This window comes from Pinus tabuliformis, chromosome 1_2 (assembly GCF_031772625.1).
Source record: "Pinus tabuliformis cultivar Carrire ecotype Pingquan chromosome 1_2, CPIR1, whole genome shotgun sequence".
NCBI classification, from domain to species: domain Eukaryota; kingdom Viridiplantae; phylum Streptophyta; class Pinopsida; order Pinales; family Pinaceae; genus Pinus; species Pinus tabuliformis.
The window spans coordinates 390735620-390751734 of record NC_142298.1 but is presented as its reverse complement, the minus strand read 5'-3'; positions in this window follow the sequence as shown (position 1 = coordinate 390751734).

Below are 16115 nucleotides of genomic sequence, written 5' to 3'. Positions count from 1 at the left end.
TGACAAGGAAAAGCTCCAGAAAAAGGCCATCAAGCACCTCTGATTTCACCTCTCCCTCAGTGGGATCAGGAGCTGAGATCAAGGTGACTTTGCTGCCAACAAAAACACTGACTTTGCTTTGCCATGCAATCATTAGTGTTTGATTTTCATTTACAGAAGTTGGTTACATGTTCAGATTCTTGAATGTTTCGTTGCATAGTTGGTATACATGGTTTCATTGCAATTAGAACTTCTGTTCATCCTCTTTACTGTTAGATAGGTCAGATTAGGTCAACGTAACTAGGTCTCAGCTTTTACAAGTCTTCGTTGGTTCAGTTGGAAAAATAACTTGCAGAGCACCTATACCACTTCTCTATCTACACATGCTCCATCAAATCCATTTTCTCCATCCCCTAACTAGGATTCTTGCCTAACGTTTGCTATTTTCCCACATAGCCCTAATTTTTGTGCAACATTGCTTCAGTCCTCCTTGAACAAATCCAGCCATCTGCATCTTTCCTCAACTCCATCCCCCAAAACCTGGACCTCCTCTCACCCTTATCCAACCTCCATACCACCTTCTTCACCTTCCTTCACCCGTCAACCCTCCAAAATCCACTTTCTGAACATCCTGTAGAAAATCCGGAACATCCTGTAGAACCCCTGCAGACTTCCTGTAGAAGCTCACAAAAGCGGTTTCTTGAGACCCAATCACTGTGAAACTCTCTGGAAGGGTGCTAGGGATCCCTTACGCCCTATTTTAACCTTCCTAACCTCCTCCAAGCATTTCCTCTCACCAATCCATATCTGCACAATCAAAAACAGTTAAAGTACATGCCTGATAATTCTGACAACTTATTCAAAAATACAAAAAGATGTTTTCTTCAAATTTAACCATAGAAGTAGCTTAGACCCATGCATCTTACCTTCCTAGAAGTCAATGGCATCTCTTCCAGTAGCTTGCATCCTCTTTCTTACATTAGTAGGGCTAGCTGGTAAAATTAGGGTTTGCTAGGGTTTGCGTTTCCTTTCAGCTTTCTAGTTCCTTTCTGCAGTAGATTAGCCTTCTTTGAGTTAGCTTTCTTCCATCAGTTAAAAAGCTTCTTCTAAGAACTCATAGAAGTTGGCTTAAGCTCTTAGTGGACTTGTGACAGCCGCGGCAAGAGCTAGTACTTGTGCATACAGCACCGTCGCTTCCAAGTTTGTTACGAACTACTGGGTTGATAAAAGTAAAGAAGGGAGTCCCAGGAGTTGCAGCATTATTGTTGCAATACTGGAACCCACCATTCTTTTTGGCACCATTGCCAGGGAAGCGTCAGAGTATTTGTGATTGCTACTTTTCTTCTATTTCCTACTACAACCTTCTGCTAAGTAGTTTATTTCATTTCCACAAAAGTAGATTAGACATTTCCTGCTTTTCTAGACTAGCATTTCAATTCTGCAAGTTTCGCAATTTCATTTCAGAAAAATAGATTAGTCCTTCCCTGCTCTCATTTCAATTCCACATTTTCATTTCCGCAAGATAGATTTTAGTTAGTTGCAATTCCATCTGTTTCAGTTTTGCAGGTACAAGCAGAAAAGAAAAAGAAAAAGCAACCAAGAAAAAAAAAAATTCTTTCATTTCATGCCTCGTAGGAACAGAGATAATACCAGAAAATTCCTACCCAACACCCCCACCACATCACTGCGTCACTCTTCTCTCTTCTTTGGTGGCTGTGATCCAGAAGAATAGGTGAACCCCCTGAGATATATGAAGATCCTATAACAGAATAAGAGCAAGAAAACATTCCCTTTGAGACCATGGCTGAAAACAGAAATGGTAGAGACAATGATGAGAGAATAGAAGGTGCTTTTCCCATCCGAGAGACCAACGGGGACATGAAGATGAAAAAAATAAGTCCCTCAACCTTACCTCACTTCCATGGATTGACCATTGAAGACCCTGATACCTTTCTGTTTGAGTTTGTTGTCCTTTGTCGAACTTATGACTATGCAAAAGATGAGCAAAAGTTGAAACTCTTTCCCTCTACCCTCAAGGATGCAGCATTACACTGGTTCATGGGGTTACCTGGAAACAATATCACAACTTCGGCTCAGATGCAACAAGCCTTTAACAAAAAATACCAGGATTACTGTAGGTCAAAGGAAATAAAGGGAGAAATCTTTCGGATGGCCATGGGAAATGATGAGTCTTTAGAAGACTACGAGGAAAGGTTCCAACTCAGCTATAAACGGGCCAGGTGCACACTTGACCCTGAATCTCTGAAGCTGGTTCTGCTCCGAGGAGTCCCTGAAGAGCTTCTAGATACCCTTAACATGCTAGCTGGAGGAGACATCTACCAACTACCTTATGAGGACATAAATACTGTGTTTAGAAACCACTCTAGGGCAGCCCGAAAAAGAGGTAGGGGGAATCCACTTTTAGCTAGTACTACCTTCTCCAAGCATGAGTTTTCTAATCAGATGGAAGACCTCAAAAGTGAGATGAGACAGACCATTGCCATGTAACTTGATACTTTCCGAATCCAACAAAAGAAAGAGGAAGTTGAGAGGGCTTTAGCCATTTTTTGTCCTAGATGTACGAGGAAGCACCCTAAGAACGAGTGTCCATTGCACTCAGTTGAGGTATGTTTCGTTTGTGAGGAAAACCACCCCACAAACCAATGCCCAACCTTGCCAGGACTTAAATCCATGTACCAAGGGACTGAGGCAACCACTGAACCTCTCTACTTCCTCAACCAACGGAGGCTACATGGGCCCAGACCTTACCAGCAGGGGATGCAAGGGACATCCCAAGCTTATTATAGCCCCAACCAATCTGCTCACATACCTTCTTGGGGTCCCCCTGCTCATACTTCCTGGTCCGCACCTCCTCCTTGGTCTTATCCTTCTCAATACCATACCCAACCTGCTGCTCATTCGTTTCACTCTCATGTTCAACCACAACCTCAGTGGAATGCACCTCAACCGGGGCGGAGGCCCCAATACAACTCTCCTCCTACCATTCTGCCTCCACCACCGACTTAGCCACAACCATTACCTCCTGCTCCTCCAAGGCAACCCCAGATGCCTGCTCAACCGAACTTGAACCCCAACAACCGATAGGCCCAGCAAGTATACACTGGGGAGACAACATGCCCTACCTATGCTGTGGAGATCCAGGAGATCAACCTACGATCCAAGAAGACCCTTCCAGATCGCTAACCTCCTCCCCCAGAGGACGAGGAAGAGAAATAGGAAAGTGAACCCAAAGCCATTCCACCCTTTGCTAAGCAACTAACAGTAACCACGCAACCAAACCCAGAGGAGACTGAACTTCTGGGAGAACTTAAACAGTTGTGTGTGAAAATACCACTTCTCCAAGCCATAAAAGATGTACCAATTTACAACAAATTTATTAAGGATAAGTGTTTCAGGCACCCAGGCAGGCAAAAGAGATATGCCTCGACTATTAATGTCATAGGACAACTATCCAATCTAATGTTGTGGCAAGTAATCTATCCAAAGTATTTGGACCCTAGGAGTCCTGTAGTTGATGTCCACATCAATGGCCTCATAATCCCCCATACCTTGATTGATCTAGGGGCTGCCATTAATGTGATGATCAGGGACACCATGCTTAAACTCAACCTTCAGAGTTCCTTAAGGAAGACCTCGATAGTCCTGCAGTTAGCAGATCGCTCCACCATGACTCCTGAAGGGATTGTGGAAGATGTCTTGGTCTCTGTTGACTCTTAGGAGTACCCTGCGAACTTCTTGGTCCTTCAGCCAAAGGCAAAGCTCACTGGATACCCCCTCATTTTGGGAAGGCCTTGGTTAGCCACTGCGGATGCTTACATCAGTTGCTGAGCTGGAAGCATGACCATCAAGAATGGGCCTATGTCCAAGCAGCTAGTCCTATACCCTCCTGCCCAACCTCTGCTAGAACATGACTTACCACTCTAGTTGGAAGAAGGAGATGAGGATGAGGTCTACTCTGCACCATTTTGCACAGTAGAAACCACTAGGGGAGGCCCTCAAACCGAGGATGATCTGATTGAGACTTTGATTCAAAATCCACCTCCCAGTGCACTGTCCTTAGAGGAATTGGTGGAAGATACCCAGCCTAGCACCTCAGTGGACCTCTGTGTGACCAATCTGACCTCTCCCAGAGTTAAGAATGTGGACTTTGGTCCCGAAAGGACTTTAAAGATCAGCTCCTCCCTATCTCCCTCCCAAGAAAAGGAGTTGTGTAGCTTACTGAACAATCATTTAGATGCTTTCGCTTGGAGCTATAAGGAGATGAAAGGAGTCCATCCTTTGGTCTGTACCCATCACATTTATATTAAAGAAGATTGTAAACCAGTCAGGCAGCCTCAGAGGAGAATGAATCCAGCCCTTAAAGACATTGTCAAAGAAGAATTGCAAAAATTGTTGGATGCAAGATTCATCTACCCCATCTCCGATAGTGAGTGGGTCTCACCTCTAGTGCTTGTGCCCAAGAAGATTGGGAAATGGAGAATCTGTGTAGATTACCGAGAACTTAACAAAGCCACCAATAAAGACCATTTCCCTTTGCATTTCATAGATCAAGTGTTGGATGGACTGGCAAGGAAGAAGTTCTTCTCTTTCCTATATGGGTTCAACGGGTATAACCAGATCCAAATAAGCTCGGAGGACCAAGATAAAACCACCTTCACTTGTCCATGGGGTACCTTTGCCTACAGAGTCCTTCCCTTTGGGCTATGCAATGCTCCTACCACTTTCCAGAGAGCAGTATTGAGCATATTTTCTGAGTTGGTCCATGATTCGGTAGAAATCTATATGGATGACTTTACTCCTTATGGGTCCAACTTCCAAGAGGAATTGACTAATCTGGGAAGAGTTCTAACCAAATGCATCGAGATGAACCTGTCCCTCAGTCCCGAAAAATGTGAATTCCAGATGACTGAAGGGACCGTGCTAGGTCATACCATTTCTCAGCAAGGATTACAGGTGGATCCTAACAAGATTGCTATCATCGAAAAGGTCCCACCTCCTCAAAAGGTAAGCGATGTTCGGAGTTTCCTAGGCTTAGCAGGATATTATCAAAGATTCATTAAAGATTTCAGTAAGCTAGCCTCGCCATTGTTTGGCCTCTTAGGGAAAGATGTTGAGTTCAAATGGACTGACGACTGTCAGGGGGCTCTGGATGAGTTGAAAGATAAGCTGGTGTCCGCCTCGATCTTGAGAGGTCCAAACTGGGCCCTACCTTTCCACATCCACACTGACGCCTCGAACAAATCCATAGGGGCAACCTTAGGACAAGTTGAGGAGAAACTACCATATACCATATACTTCGTCAGCAAAAACCTGTCCAAGGCATAAATGAACTATACTATAACCGAGAAAGAGTTCCTGGTCGTAGTCCATTCCCTAAACAAGTTCAGACACTACATCACTGGTTATCAAACATTTGTACACATTGATCATGCTGCGATTAGATATTTAATGAATAAGCCTGATGTCAATGCTCGTATCATTAGATGGTTACTTTTGTTGCAGCAATTTGATTTAACTATTGTCGACAACCCAGGTAAGGAAAATCTGGTTGTTGACTTCTTGTCTAGATTGGATTTGCCTGCAGGTGAAGAAGGGACAGTGGATGACCAGATGCCAGATGAACACCTGTTTTCTATCTCAGTACTCTCTCCATGGTTTGCTGATATAGCAAATTACTTGGCCTCAGCACAGTTCCCTCCACATCTATCCTCAAAGGAGAAGAGCAGAATTATGAGGAAGAGTGCCCCGTTCACTTAGATCGGGGGCAACCTATTTAAACTTAACCCAGATCAGATCTTAAGGCGTTGTGTTAGGGAGGAGGAAGCCTTTGACATCCTCCTAACCTGTCATGACGGGCCTTGTGGAGGCCACTTCGCAGCAAAAAGGACTGCCTTAAAAATTCTACAGGCAGGCTACTATTGGCCTACTCTTCATTAAGATGTCAGAAGATACATCAACCAATGTGACCTATGTCAGAGGATGGGAAAACCGACTCCAAGGGATGAAATGCCTCTCCAACCTCAAGTGACCTTCAAGCCATTTGAGAGGTGGGGCATGGATTTTGTGGGTCCTATCAACCCTCCTTCAAAGCAAAGGTCTTACATCATTGTGTGCACCGACTATCTGACAAAGTGAGCAGAAACAAAGGCAATCAAAGCAGCAAAAGAAGAAAAGGTGGCTGAGTTTTTAAGGGAAAATATCTTCTACAAGTTTGTCTACCCAAGAGAGTTAGTCACCGATCAAGGAAGCCAGTTCACCTCCAACCTGATTGAAGATTTGCTCGCTCATCACAAGATCAAGCATAGGACTTCCACCCCATATCATCCTCAAGCAAATGGGCAGGGGGAAGTCACTAATAGAGCATTGGAAGGGATTTTGACTAAGGTGGTGAGCAGCAGCAGAAAGGATTGGGCAGATCGCCTGGTTGAGGCCACCTGGGCCTACAACACCACTTGGAAGACTACAACTGGTTTCACACCTTATGAGCTGGTCTATGGGAAGAAAGCTTTGCTGTCAATAGAGTTCGAGTACAACACATTGAGGGTGGTAGCTCAGCTAGACCTAGATCTCAGCCATGCTCAACGTGAAATATTATTGCAGCTGAGTGGATTAGATGAACACAGAATGCAGGCCCTCCTCCACTCAGAAGTAGTTTAACTCTAGAGGAAGATATGGCATGACCGTCATCTTAATGAAAAGCAATTCCAGCTAGGAGATTGGGCGCTGCTATACGACTCAAGATACAAGGATTTCAAAGGAACGCTGAGGACAAGATGGTTAGGACCATATACAGTGGAGAAATGCAATGAAAATGGTTCAGTCCTTATCAGCACCATTGATGAAGAAGCCATTCCCATGCTTGTCAATGGGAATTTATTGAAAATCTACAATAAACCCCTTTCGAGGCAAGAGTTCATTGAAACTGTGGAAAAGTCAGTGCTGGTAGTGGAGCAGGGTTCTACCTCTGTTCCGGCCACACCTTGCTCATCAAAAAAAAAGGGGGGGGGGAATAAAAAAGATCCCTGGATGAAAACCTCTCTAAGGCACCCAAGGCAGACAGTGAGGGCAAAAACCTCATGGAGGCGCCCCTGCTGTCTCTCAAAGAAAAAGAAGAAAAGAAAACGAAACAGGTCTAATCTCTGGAATTATTGCAAGTTGCAGGGAATACAGTGCAAATAAAGAAGGTAGCGCAAAATGAGGACAGGGGTCCATACCAAGCTACCAAACATCCTCACAGACACTCCCTCCATGGACACTCACTTTTTCCAGGATTTGAACACATTCGGGCCGAGATTCAACCTCCTACAGGAAGTTCTAGGCTTTCTACAGGAAGTTTTGGGGATTTCTACAGGAAGTTCTGCATTTCTACAGGAAACATCTTGTAGAGCCTTCGAGCAGGCCAAAATCGATTCTGGCAAGAGACTTAAAGCTTAAAATCTATTAATGAGGCTTGCAGCCACCCCTCTCTTCCATCCATCATCGGTTTCATCTCTTTCCACCGCCATGGCAACAATCTAGTTATGTATTCCTGCACAGTCATGCAAAGAGTCCTGTTTTCCTCAAATTGAAATTTTTTTCCAAGCGACAAATCAAGTACACAAAGGCTCACACACTCTACCTGTCACAGCTCCATCAGGACGCTTCATCCGTGAATACAACCTTGCTTGTTTCAGCATGCATCCCAGGAGGAGAAGCAGCTACAGGATGTCGTACTGGAATCCTATAGCAGCTGATCCGTCTGGAGCACATACTATGGAGTCAATAGCAGGTGAAATTGATGCAGGAGACATGCAAAAAGCTCCGCTTGGATGTGAACACCTCCTCAACAGCTGAGAAAAGACAGAGTCATGCATGCAGCGTGCACAACCAGAGGATCGGGTCCCGAAGCCTTGCATACAGCATCAGCCAATAAAAGGAGTTCCAGCACCTGTGCATGAAGCAGCAGTGAGCAAAACCATCGTTCCATGTCCTAAAGCCTGCAAAACATGTCCACGGCCACACAGGTAAGTGTCTAACCTTATTTGTCAAATTGCGTAAACTATACTCGAAAAACTGCATGTTTGTGAAATGGTGCGGATTGAATGAATTCGGTGGCCAATCAACTGGCCACCCCCAGTCAGTCGAATGGCTTCGTGGGATTTGAATGAGCTCGGTTATGCTCGAATTTGCCAAAGGGACGAAGAGCCGACACGTGGGAAGTGTCCAGTCGGGGAGAATCGGCGGAGTGGGCAGTGATGGTGGCAGTTAATGGCAGAGAAAGGAAATGGCGGTCAGAGACACGCCGAAGAATGATGGTCGTGACGTTGGCTAACGGATCAGCCCGGACACCTCACCTCCTCACGATGAATCACACCATAATTCAAATTGCTCAGCCGAAGAACTCACGATGAACCGCTGTCATTTACACTTGCAACCGTTTTTCAGCAAAGTACGCGTCCTCCTCCTCTGCAGTTCGTTAGCATGAGCTTCTCGGCCTGTTTCAAACTCCTCCCACATCCCAGGCTCGTTCAAAAGTGCCGTGACGCACTCCAGAATCCGGAAAAGCTCTCTACAGGAAGGAGCTCTATAGGAAACGCGGCACAGCCTCCCGAAGCAGAGAAACCTAGACTTTCTGCGTCGAAATTGGAGTTTCGAAGAGAGGTAGGCTCAAAAACACCATTCCCATGCATGATATTTCGAAAGGTGTTGAATTAAACCCTTCTGGGGTAGTGGAATTCGAAACAAGTCTACCTGTGGGTCAAGAATAGTAGTTTGCCTGTATGATATACATAATGTTTTCAGTTGGTTCTATGTCACATTCTCCTCCACGGTTCCTGTTAACAAATTCCTCCTATAGAAACGATAAACCACTGTAAGGGCTAACCTGTGCATAAAGAATGTGACTTTTATGTGGTTGGGGATGAAAAATTAAGTTCGGCACTCTGTCTGTGGGAACCTAATTCCCTTTTGACAGTCAAGTTGTGGGCAGCAACAACATTATAACTAGGGAATTGGTGCAAAGTAGAATATAAACACCTGAGGGATACTGTCTTCAAAGTTCTGGGGAGGAAACCATACATAGAATTCCCCTTCTGATCAGAGCACAAGCCAAAACAGAGCATTCTCACCGTGCCAGGAGGGTTTATCATAAAGGAACCTTCAGATTCTAGGAAATTGCGAGAAACTCCCGAGGTGGTAGACCTATTTACCCATGCCAATTGGATGAACTTCTGTGACAGAATCCAAGGTCATGATGATGAGGTAACAAAAGAGTTCTTAATGTCCCTGCGGCCTAAATCCAAGACACTGGCCACTGTAAATTTTAGAGTGTCGACCTTAAAACTCACCCCACAACTCATTAGTCGAGTCACTGATCTGCCATTGGGGATACCCTGGAGCAAAGAGGAGAGGGCATCGGGCCAAAAATCCAAAAAGGAATTCTTCCTACCAGAGGAACAGTTTTCAGAGGATAAAAATGGGGTCCAGAGATCCAGCCTAAATCCATTTTGGAGCAAGGACAGCCTTCAGATCATGAAATACATTATCTGTGAGGGGCGGTTCAGTATTGTATACGGTTATCACTTCCGGTTGCTACCTGAACTCAGACATAAGATGGATTTACCCACAGAACAAAAGTTAAGCATCCCCTATTTCCTCCTGCAATCATTAGTTGAGTGTGGCACAAAATTGAAGGAAGGGACACCAGATCAGCTGGCCCATCACAGGCTTATCAAGCTTCTAGTAGAAGATGCCCTCCATACCTATACTGTCCCTCTCTCCTGGGAGATTTTTCGCAATATGACCAAGGATGATGATATCCAAATTCTAGCCGAGGAACTCACTTCATCTAGCAGTGAGGAAAGGGAGCACCTTGAGGTAGAAGAGAAATCCAAGGGTAAGGAAACCCAGGACAGACCACCACAGAAAGAGCAAGAAGAGAAACAAGATAAAGGCCAAGCTGCTAAGCCCAAAACTGTGGGTGGAATAAAGGCACAAACACCAAGGGAGAAACGGTTGCAAATCAGGGCAGAGAGGACTAAAAAAGTCCAAGCAAGTGAGGGCACACCCAAGGAAACCACAACAAAATTAAAAGAGAAGGCACCCCCAGCCAAGCAGGCCAAAATGGTGAAAATCATTTCTACAGGAAGCCAGAAAACAATCAGCACAGGACTTTCTATAGGAAGTCTGGAAAAGGGGCAGCAGAAGGAAAAATCACCTAAGATTTTAGCCAGGGAGGCAACAACCATGCTGGCCACCTTGAGCACGTCTCCAAAGCAGAAAGGGAAGCGGAAGAGGGAGCCTTCCATGTATTTTAAGGCAAGAAGGAGCATGAGGATAAAGACTGGTAGACCCCAACCACTGTCAAAAGAACCAATCACGATTGTGGACACACAAGCTACACCAAAGGAGAGGTCTCCCTCCAAGGCATCCATCACTTATGAACGGGGAAGCCCGAAGACATCCACTTGGAGATAAAGAATGAAAGTGTTGGACACAAAGGCCTCTCTATAGGATGTTGAGATTGTTCTACAGGAAACACTGGCTAAGCTAAAGGAGACCAAAGAAATGGAAGGGGAGGCAGCTAAATCACCACAGGAGGAAGAAAAGGTGGAGAAAATTGTGGAACCAAACCCCCAGCCCAGCCTAGGCTCCTATTATAACTTCTTAGAGGCCGGAAAGATCATTCCCCAAAAATTCACAGTGCCACTTTTCATTGCACTAGAAGAAGAGAGAGTGAGGACCCACACTTGGATGAAAATCACCAAGTCTAAGGGCGTGGCAGATATAGGTCCCCTAGAGGAAAAACTCAAAGAGGCGAGAAGAGAATTGGCTATGGTAAAACATGTGGGAAGCTGTTAGCAGGCCAAGCTACAGGAAGAAAATGAGCTGCTTAGACAACAGCTACAGTTACAGGGATAGAGGAAGGAAGACAGGCCTCACATCTTGGGAGAACAACAGCAACAGGAGGAGCCCACAATAGCCAAAGAAACCCATGATGAACAGCAGAAGAGAGATGGGTTGCAGGCTGAAATTGAGACATTGAATAGAAAACTACAGGAAAAAGAATGGCAAGCAGGCCTGGAGATACAGTCTCTGAAATAGCAGGTACAAGAAAAGGAGGCCCAAGTGGCCTGCATGGCCAGCTGGGAAATGGAAGCTCTGCAGTGTAGGTAGCCTGCCAAATCCTATGCCCTATACCTCAAGGATCAGTGGTTACAGTTTCAAATCATTGCCTTGGCCCAAAGATGCATCACCCCATTCCAAAATTATCATCAATTTGCAGCTCTATGTGGCAGTAGTTCATCGAAGGATAGGGCCAAATTATTAGAGTTCTACTTGCACAACTTCACCCTTTCGAACATGAAAGCATGGGATCCCAACACTGTGATAGGAGATGTCCAACTTATGGCCATGCCCTCTTGGATGAGTCATGAGGAGAAGAGAGCAGTAGAGGTCCACAGCGTCGTAGGCAAAGAACTCAGTGAGCCACTAATGATCAAAGCAGAGCCAGATGACCCCTCAGCAGTGATGAGCACCCACCAGCACTTGGCCAACAACCCTCAGGATTTACGGTGGTACGTTGAGCAACAGGCTCAAGCTATCACCCACTTTGAGGACATGGAGAGACTGTTGGGAGAAGACTTCCTGCATGCCTGCACGAGGTGGTGGAACACACTACCTCACAACTTGAAGATAAGGGAATACCACTCTCCCACCAGGGTACCTCTCTACAAATAGTTGATGCAGAATCTGCAGGCCAATTGGATTGGCCTGAAATTCAGTCCTCCTTTGCTTTTGGGATTGCTAGAAGGAGTTAAGGAAGAGGAGGAAGATAAACAATGGGAGGAAGTGGAAAGGAAAGCAGGATTCCACGACCGGGAAGGGGATATCACTGCTGAGGCCTGGGACATGAGGGAGGCGGTCAAAGCTATAAAGGATGATGAGCTAGACTAGTTGCTCAGAGGATGAGCAACCCATTTAGTAGGGGGGTGATGATGAGCCCCGAATTGGGTAACTTATTGGGCTCATTTTGCTTAATTGTTCTTGTTCAATCCTCCATTTTTCATAGATTGTGCATGTTTTTTAGTAAGTTTATGTTATTTGAATGAATAAGGGTGGTCACTATACCAAGGAGGCTAATACGTGGTTATTTCAGGTTTTTTGGACAAATTGTGGGGGAGAACCAAGCAATTATGGGCCAGGGGATAGCCAATCTTGAGGTGAGGATTTGTAGGGAGGTTGTCTTTGGCATTAAATTGCCCTTCCCCGAAATCTCCACCCTCAACTCCGAGCTCAACAGGGCACTAAAACGAATCCTAAAGGAAGCCGAGCAGATTTGGGGAGAGTGACCATTTACTAGCAATTGGAACAGCCGAGTCCCTTGAATTAAGGAGGGCTACTAGGCCCCTCGTAGTGTATAAGTAAGAAGGCCTCAGCCTTCGTAGTTTACTTTTTGGAATGTTGGTATTTGCACTATAGTGCTGTCCTTTGCTCAACTTGTTTTCTCGTAGCTATTGTTGTATAACTTTCTTATGATGATTATTTTTGAATAATGAGAAGCAACTTTACTTGGCATCAGATCTGAGTCCTTTATAGCAGCCTGCAGCTCTTGGGGTTGGGCCCAACCTGAGTGCTAAGGCCTCCTTTATGTATTGTTATTTGTTCTTTATGTCTTTTCAAAATAATTTCTGTTAAATAGATTAAATCTTGCTGATTAACTAGGTCACTGTTGATGATTAGAAAGACTTTTGATGTTCAGATTGAGTTGATAGGTTATTGACAAGGAAATCCTCCAGAAAAAGGCCATCAAGCACCTCTGATTTCACTTCTCCCTCAATGGGATCAGGAGCTGAGATCAAGGTGACTTTGCTGCCAACAAAAACACTGACTTTGCTTTGCCATGTAATCTTTAGTGTTTGATTTTCATTTACAGAAGTTGGTTACATGTTCGGATTCTTGAAAGATTCGTTGCATAGTTGGTATACATGGTTTCATTGCAATTAGAACTTCTGTTCATCCTCTTTACTGTTAGCTAGGTCAGATTAGGTCAACGTAACTAGGTCTTAGATTTTACAAGTCTTCAGTTGGAAAAACAACTTGCAGAGCACCTGTACCACTTCTCTATCTACACATACTCCATCAAATCCATTTGCTCCATCCCCTAACTCGGATTCTTCCCTCACATTTTCTATTTGCCCACATAGCCCTAATTTTTGTGCAACATTGCTTTAGTCCTCCATGAAAAAATCTAGCCATCTACATCTTTTCTCAACTCCATCCCCAAAAACCTGGACCTCCTCACACCCTTATCCAACCTCCATACCCCCTTCTTCACCTTTCTTCACCCATCAACCCTCCAAAATCCACTTTCTGAACATCCTATAGAAAATCTGGAACATCCTGTAGAACCCCTGCAGACTTCCTGTAGAAGATCACGAAAGTGGTTTCTTGAGACCCAATCACTATGAAACTCTCTGGAAGGGTTCTAGGGACCCCTTAGGCCCTCTTCTAACCTTCCCAACCTCCTCCAAGCATTTCCTCTCGCCAATCCATCTCTGCACAGTCAAAAACAGTTAAAGTACATGCCTAATAATTCTAACAACTTGTTCAAAAATACAAAAAGATGTTTTCTTCAAATTTAACCATAGAAGTAGCTTAGACCCATGCATCTTACCTTCCTATAAGTCAATGGCATCTCTTCCAATAGCTTGCATCCTCTTTCTTGCATTAGTAGGGCTAGCTGGTAAAATTAGGGTTTGCTAGCGTTTGTGTTTCCTTTCAGCTTTCCAGTTCCTTTCTGCAAGTAGATTAGCCTTCTTTGAGTTAGCTTTCGTCCATCAGTTAAAAAGATTCTTCTAAGAGCTCATAGAAGTTGGCTTAAGCTCTTAGCGGACTTGTGCCAACTGACCAAGTGACAGCCGCAGCAAGAGCTAGTACTTGTGCATACAGCACCGTCGCTTCCAAGTTTGTTACGAACTACCGGGTTGATAAAAGTAAAGAAGGGAGTCCCATGAGTTGCAGCATTATTGTTGCAATACTGGAACCCACCAACCACCATCGTATTTCTCATACTCGTAGAACCACTCTCTATGGGGAGTGAAGTGAAAGGATGCACCTGAGTCAATCAACCATGCCTCATGATCTACATGTGTACTTGGAGAAGCCAAGTATACGTCCCCACCTTCATCTGAGGTGGTTTTCGCCTCTGCAAAAGGAGAATCATCAAATCCCTTTCCTTTATTAGGAGCTTTAGATTTACAGTCCCTTTTGTAGTGTCCTTCCTTTCTGCATTTCCAGCACACCACCTTTACAAGTTTTCCTGGAGATTTAGATCTCCCACTCGATGACTTACTTTTGTTTCTGTTCTGGGACCGTCCTCGTATAGATAAGGCATCACCATTCTGGCTCTCCATATTTTTCCGTCTCATCTCCTCCGTCAGCAAGGATGAGACTATTTCATCAAACTGCAAGGCAGTTGCATTGCTACCTATTGCAATAACCAGACTATCCCACGAATCTGGTAGAGAACACAACAAATTGATGCACTTATCTTCATCTAAAATTTTAATATCAACAGATGCTAACTAGCTTACCACAATATTAAATGCATTCAGATGCTTTGTCACCGAGTCTCCATCTTCCATCCTCATGTTATACAGCTTTTTCCGTAGGAACAGTTTATTCACTAGAGACTTAGATTGGTACAAAGTCCCTAACATGTCCCACAAAGCCTTTGCCATAGCTTCCCCTGATACATTCAACAATACTGAATTTGAGACACACAATCGTATTGTGCTCTTTGCCTTTTGATCCAACTTCTTCCATTCTTCATTGGACACTCTTGTTGGTTTAGTACCCAGATCTACTGCGATCCACTGATCTTTATTCACCAACAGATCCTCCATCTTAAGTTTACACAACTCAAAACTCTGACCATTAAATTTCTTGATCTCTATCTTTCCACTGCTCACCATCTTCTTTTGCCACCAGAATCGATCTCACAGATCTCCCACTGAACAAGGTCTATGATAGGCCCGAGCAAAACCCCTTAGCAACAAAGGCATCCCCTTGAAGCCAAAACAGGCTCCGATACCAAATGTAGGTTTTAACCCTGTACATAAATTAGCTGCATACGAATTCTAAAACACAGAAAATAAACAATGTGAGAGCATAACACATAAAACACATATACATAGAGATTTTCCCCTAGATCCCAAAACTGGGACTACCAGCTTGATTTTTCATTATGTTACTTTCAATGTTATAATACATATTTATACATGTTGAAGCATCCAATACCATGGACCGAAAACCATCGCGTCCAAAACCATGGACTGAAAACCATGTACAAAACCATAGGTGGCTCCGCCCAACCTAACATAGGTTCCAAAACCAAAATTTTCCGGGGCGCTGCCCTGAACCCCATAGAGTGGGGTTACTTGCACCTCAAACCCCTTGTGACCCCCCCGCTATGTAACCGGCGCAACGAAGGGGGGGCTCTGCCCCCGTTCTAACCCCCTAGTTAACTACGTGGGCTAGTCGTGAAAAGAATATAACACAACCCAACATGCAGAGCGGGCAAGAAGTGCTGGTAGGGCATGACAACTCTGTGCAATTCCTGGGCTATTTGTAGAGTGGGAAGGAAGGGTAGGACAAGACAACTCTCCGTAGTTTCTGAGCTAGTTTCAAAGAAGGTAGGATGGGTAGGATAGGAAAGCTCTGTGTAATTTTGGAGCTCAGTTCAACTCAAGGTCAAATCTCAAGTTCTTTCTCCGGTTGACTAGCGGGAGGCTTGATGGGAGATCTTACAGAAAGCGCAAAGTGGATCGACTTCTAGGACAGCTTGCTCATTTCCATAATTGCGTAGAGCAAGCTATCCGAAGGATAGCCTCAAGCTCTGTGTAGTTCTGGGTAGTAGTGCATGGTCATTAAGATCGGGTCTGGTTGACGGAGGGTTGTCCAGTTGATAAATTTTCAAGAAAATTGGCTAAGTGTAAAGTAAGTGTACTAGTGCAGACATGACAATGTGATCACACACTCATCACGACTTAATGAAAAGACACCTCAAAACAACAAGACAACATATTCTCAGTGAGATTGACTCAAACGTTGAAAGCGACAAGTGCAACAGTTAA